This window comes from Calidris pugnax, unplaced genomic scaffold, assembly GCF_001431845.1.
Source record: "Calidris pugnax isolate Ruff unplaced genomic scaffold, ASM143184v1 scaffold111, whole genome shotgun sequence".
Taxonomy (NCBI): Eukaryota; Metazoa; Chordata; class Aves; order Charadriiformes; family Scolopacidae; genus Calidris; species Calidris pugnax.
Window position 1 is genome coordinate 1,373,530 of NW_015090872.1, and position 6,299 is coordinate 1,379,828.

Genomic DNA, 6,299 nt, shown 5'->3' on the forward strand with positions numbered 1-6,299 from the left:
TGGGGAAAGGGGTGACTGTAGTTTTACTCTGTTCTTGCTAGTTTTGCATTTGGCGTTTCACCTGGCAGTGGTCTTGTAGCTGGGAAAATAATGGAGCACTGATATTGGTTGACCAGGAGATGCATAAGGGCAATGTTTTTTGCATTTCTTTTATGCAATATGTGATTGATTGTCTGAATAACATTAATGATGGCTTCAACCCTTTGCCCAATTCTGAAGGAGTAGGATGGGGAAAGTGTCCGTGCTTTCAGCACCGAGCCAGCTGATGACTCAATACCCGAGAACACTTACTGAGATGCACAGGTCAGAGTCTCGAGGGCTTGGGGATACCCCCAGAGCTGCTGGCATGACTCACAGTTAGAGTTCCCTGATGAGGGAGGGAACTGAGCTCCAGGCCCAAGAACACGGATTTGATAGGAGTTATTTGACCACCCGTCCCCTCAGGGAATGCTCTGCCCGGGATTTTGCAGTGGGGTGAAGCACTTGGCAATGTGCTGTAGGGGTGGGAGGGAGCGCATCGCTGGCTCCCCAAGCTCTGGGTTGAGCATTCCCGTGGCAGAGAGTTTCTATACAGGGGCACATTTTTTTAAATTTTTTTTTTTAATACCTTGGTTAGCATTTAAAAAAAAAAAAAAAAAAGAAGTAGTAAAAAGCAGTTTCAGTGAAATGAAGTCCTGACCAAAAGGAGATTATAGCTTCTAGGGCTTTGTAGGAAAAGTGGAAAAGGGACCACTAAAGTTTCCACTAAAGCCATTATTAGAAGAAAATAATGTCTCTCCGTGGACAAACACCAGCACTCATGACATCACAGGGCGGTATTATGTGCAGCATGTGCTGGAGGTACACCTTGCTGAGAGCCCTCCATGAGGATCTGCTGCTTCACTACAAGTCGAGGAGCAACTGCTGCAGCAAGAGGGTTCCCTGGTTGTGTTTGGCTTCATGTCAGCAGCGATGAGGCTTAGTTCATCACATCCCCATTAACGAGGGTGCTGAGGCAGAGTAGCACACAGGGCCCTCTCCCCTGACAGCTGGGAGGAGCAGCAGTCGTGGTACCCCACACCCGGGCAGGGCAGCTCTCCAAAATTAGAAAGAGCGATTTGGAGAGCCATAAGCTATGCTCATACATATTGGATTTTATTTTTTTCCCTTAGGTGCATAATGATTCTTCCCTTAAGGTCATCTTGTGAGTATTTGAACCTCAGTTATCTTCCACCTAGCCCGGCGCTCGTGTGTCACCTCTACTGTACAGCTGGGAAGGCAACACATGCTACAAAGCCCTAACTGGCTTGCAGCAAAGAATCTGCAGCTAACCTGAAGAAACTGCTGTTCATGTATTTGTGGAGCCCTGAGGATCTTCAGGACAAGGTCAGTCACCCAAATGCAACTGGGCTCATTGCTCGCCTTGTGCCAGCTGACATCTGGGTCCTCCTGTGCTGGGAGAGGAAGCTGCTGCTCGTAAAGAAACTTGCTGAGCACGTAAGTGTGGGGCAGTCCTGTGTCCCACGGTGGGGCAGCCCTGGGGCTGGGCTTGACATCACCCTTAGAGGGGAACTGGTGCTCTGGGGACAGGGTCACAGCTGAGGTATAAGGCACAGCAGCTCCTGAGGACGAATGGGGCTTGGACAGGGAGGAGCAGTGGCAACTGAGTGCTGCACAGCTGGGCAAGGACCAGCAGAAGAGCTGGTTCTGTCAGGTTGGGTATTTTTCTCCCAGGCTGAGGCAGTGTTGACTGCTCTGCACATCGCAGCAGCAGGGCAGCCCCAGCTCGTCAACCAGCTCGTTAATGCTAGCATGGAGGAGACATAGTATGGACAGGAGAAAATATATGGTAGTGCTATAAATGAGTCTTCAGCTGTCCCCAGGGATCCACCCACGGTTTTGATTAAGAAAAAAAATTTACAATTTCACATTTTGCATTGAGTACAGAAAATTAAATGGGTTGACTTGAAAGCATGTGTGTTGGGCACTGTGAGCTGCGACAGGCAGCCTTGTTTCCCCACACTGGAGCTGGGTGTTGATTACACAAAGCAAATTCAAGCCTGAGGAAGAAGAAACCCTGTGTTTACTGAATGGACAGGGCTCGTGGCACTTCCAGGTGCTGTTCTTCCCTTGGCAAAGGCACCCAGAGCCCAGGGGCTTCATTTTTGCTCATGGCTACTTCCAGCTGCTGATCATGGAAGGGCTTTAGAGGAGCCCCAAACCAAGTGGGCCAAGCTAAGCTGCAGGGTCCTGGGGTGACATTGAACTCAAAGGCACCCCCAAAATGATTGCACAGCCTCTAATACATCTTCCAACCCAAAACATCTGCTGCAGGCTCTTGACCTGTGCAAGGACATTGGGGTTTGGTGTTCCTTTTCACTCCAGACCTCATGTTCTGGTTACTCTGGCAAAACTCCCTGAGCGTCCAAAGGGAGTTTTCTGAACTAGTGCCTGTCCGGTGGTGTCAGCCCTACCTCCATGGTGGGCTGAGGCCAACACCTGGGAAAATTCCTCCTCCCACAGCTCTGCACGCAGTTTCACTACTGGGCGGTGGAGTAGTGCTGAGCCAGCTGCCTGGAAATGGCTGCTGCCCGCAGGCTGTCAGCTCAGGAGATCCACCCGAAACCCTGCAATTCCCTTTTTTTTTTTTTTATACAGCTGTAGCTATTTCACTTCTCTTTTGATGGCATGTTTCTTCCCCAAACGTGCTGTCATTAGGAAGCTGAAGGGTAGGTGAGTACGGTGGTGACCAGCATGGTGGCCAGGCTCTGCTGCTAGTCTTTCATGGCAATTGCTCCATGGGCAATAGAACCAGCATCCTAATATAGCAACAAATACTGAAAGTGTAATATTTGCAGGGTCTAATTGGAGATGTAGAGTCTAATTGGGGACAGAGTGTACCCTCAGCAAGTCTGCTCATTATAGAAAACTGGCTGGCACCCCACAAGGCTGTGGCACCATTCAGCGAGACCTGGACAGGCTAGAGAGTTAGGTAGAGAGGAACCTAATGAAGTTAAACAAGTGTAGGGTCCTCCACCTGGGGAGGAATAGCCTCGTGCCAGAACAGGTCAAAGGTCAATCTGCTGGAAAGCAGCTATGTAGAGGGAGACCTGGGAGTCCTGGTGAACAACAAGTTGACCATGAGCCAGCAATGTGCCTTTGTGGCCAAGGCCAATGGTCTCCTGCAGTGCATTAAAAACAGCGGGTCAAGGGAGGTTATCGTTCCCTTCTACTCTGCCCTGGTGAGGTCGCATTTGGAGTACTGTGTCCAGTTCTGGGCTCCCCAGTTCAAGAAAGACAAGGAACTACTGGAAAGAGTCCAAAGGAGAGCTACAAAGATGATCAGGAGACTGGAGCATCTCTCTATGAGGAAAGGTTGAGAGATCTGGGTCTGTTTAGCCTGGAGAAGACCGAGAGTGGATCTCATCAATGCTTACCAATCTGTAAAGGGTGGATGTCAAGAGGATGGGGCCAGACTCTTTTCAGTGGTGACCAGCAACCGAATAGGGGTCAATGGGCACAAGCTGGAACACAGGAAATTCCATCTCAAAACAAGAAAAAAACTTCTTTGAGGATGGCAGAGCACTGGAACAGGCTGCCCAGAGCGGTTGTGGAGTCTCCTTCTCTGGAGATACTCAAAACCTGCCTGGATGTGATCCTGTCCAACCTGCTCTAGGTGAATCTGCTTCAGCAGGTGAGTTGAACTAGATGGTCTCCAGAGGTCCCTTCCAACCTATACAATTCTGTGATTCTGTAACATCATGAACTATAAGCAGCTGTGATGGGTCAGAGCCCTTTGCACCACTGAGAACTGGGATCATTTATTTTGTACTAATCCTTTTTCTCCCTCCAGAGTCAAGAGTCTTTAAAAAATAATATTTTACCACTAAGAAGGAGCTGATGATTGATGTGAGTGAAGAGGGGAGGTCTAATCCGACGGAGTGACTGAAGACAGCTGATTTAATACAAGACTTGGTACTCGCTGCCAAAGCACACAGTGGCTTTGCTGCCAGTGGCCCTGCCCAGTGTGCAGAACAAACCTGGTCACCTCTGGGGCAGCGGGTGGAGGATGAAGGGTCCCGGACGCATGGCTTTCGTTTTGCTTTACAATAAGAAGGAAGAGAAACTCCCTGGGAGCTGGCGTAGGCTTCTGCAGGGAAACGAGTGAGGACCGCAAGGCCCCCGCCCCGACGGCTTTTCCTTGGGGATGCCCTGTGCAAAGCCAAGCCTCCCCTGGGGCTCGGCAAGGATGGATTCGCTTTGAAGGGGTGAAAACCAGTGCCTTCATGCTAATCACCTTCCCTGGCAGCAGAGCAAAGCAACAGGGGATGTCCTCAACTGGGCTGGGAGCAGGGACCTTGCAGGCAGCATGCATGGCATTGTCCCACCACCCCAACCTTCTTATCTGAATCCACATATGACTTAATCTTCTAAGTTTGTTAGTGTCTGGTCTTTAAAGGCTGAAATAAGAAAAGGAAAAGGCCATACCTGTGCTCCGCTGGGGTGTTACACGGCCACAGTCCGTGGTGGTACCCACAGTGAGATGATGCGCAGCGAGCACTGCTCCTGCACCGTGGACAGGGCATGGAGGGGTCACAAAAAAATAAAAGGGAGAAAAAAAGATAAAAGGGGAACCCAAGCCACAAGGTTTGTTTGGAAGGAAGTGTGTTGCTCATAAAGCACATCTCTGTTCCCAAGGGCTAATTAAACGTCAGCGGGACGTTACCTCAGACATCAGAATGACCTTTTTTTTTTCTTTCTTTTTTTTTTTTTAATGTAAGATTTCATGCTTTTCAAGCATAGGTGAGTATAGGACCAAGAGATGACTTAAAAAATTAAGGAATGTTATATTGTGAGACCGGCTGGAGGCAGGCAAGGAAAAGCAAGCAGAATGGCTGAGGAGAGGGGTGTTGGAGGGGGAGCATGATGGGGAGAGAACACAGAGGAGGTCCCTTCCTGCCAACCTATTCAGGCAGCATGCAGGAAAAAAAAAAAAAATTAAAAAAAGAAGTGTTACAACGGCTAAAAAAGATGAGCTCCAAAACTGTTTTCAAGTTGCACAAAGCTCTGTCCCTGTCCATTTCCCCAGTTACTGGAACGACACGGTGATGTCTGGCTCTCCATGGGGCAAGGACCTGCTGTGGGTGATGTGTGGGTGGTGAGCACAGCTGTACCCAATGGTTTCGGCACCAGCTGGAGGAGACAACATTTATCACAGGTCTGCAGCCTTCTTTTATTCTCACCCCACCCCCCACCCCCCCCCAATTTGAATTATATACGTGTTTGCTGGGGGCTCAATGATCTCTGGAGGCAGCATCACCACAGATACCGGTGGACATTTGCTGCCTCTGCCCCTCCAACATAACCCCACACTTTCCTTTGGCTTTTTAGTAATTTTAATTTACAACGGCTAAAAAAGATGAGCTCCAAAACTGTTTTCAAGTTGCACAAAGCTCTGTCCCTGTCCATTTCCCCAGTTACTGGAACGACACGGTGATGTCTGGCTCTCCATGGGGCAAGGACCTGCTGTGGGTGATGTGTGGGTGGTGAGCACAGCTGTACCCAATGGTTTCGGCACCAGCTGGAGGAGACAACATTTATCACAGGTCTGCAGCCTTCTTTTATTCTCACCCCACCCCCCACCCCCCCCCAATTTGAATTATATACGTGTTTGCTGGGGGCTCAATGATCTCTGGAGGCAGCATCACCACAGATACCGGTGGACATTTGCTGCCTCTGCCCCTCCAACATAACCCCACACTTTCCTTTGGCTTTTTAGTAATTTTAATGTTTTTTTTCCAACTGAATACCTTTATTTTTTTCCCCACAATTATTGGCGAGGGGCACCGGGCATGGGGGCTGCTTCAGCCTCCCACTGGTTGGATGCCAAATCCTGGTCCCCAGTAGGGAGCAGGGCTGTTGTCATAACAGAAGCTGCTTATTACTGTCCCTGCTGAGCTCACCCTCCCCCCCCACCCCGAAAGCAACCTTCTGACTGAGAGTCCTTAGAGTCTCCTGTGGGGAATTCGGCTCCAGGGTTACAGTACTGATACTGGGAGTCCCAAGTGGAACCATGTAAATGCCCCATTCATGGAAGAAAAACGTAAAAAAAAAAAAAAAAAAAGCAAGAAAAAAAAAAAGCAAGGCAGAACAAAACCCCCAAATCCTCCTCAAGGGGTGGGGCTCCCAAAAATCCCATGCAGTGAGGAGCAGCTATTCCCTGTGGATATACAGAATTAGCTACAGCCAAGTGCAGTTGGTGCATGGAGAGCGCCAGGCTGGAGGACGTGGGGAGCTTGTGGAACCTCTGTCCCCATCGC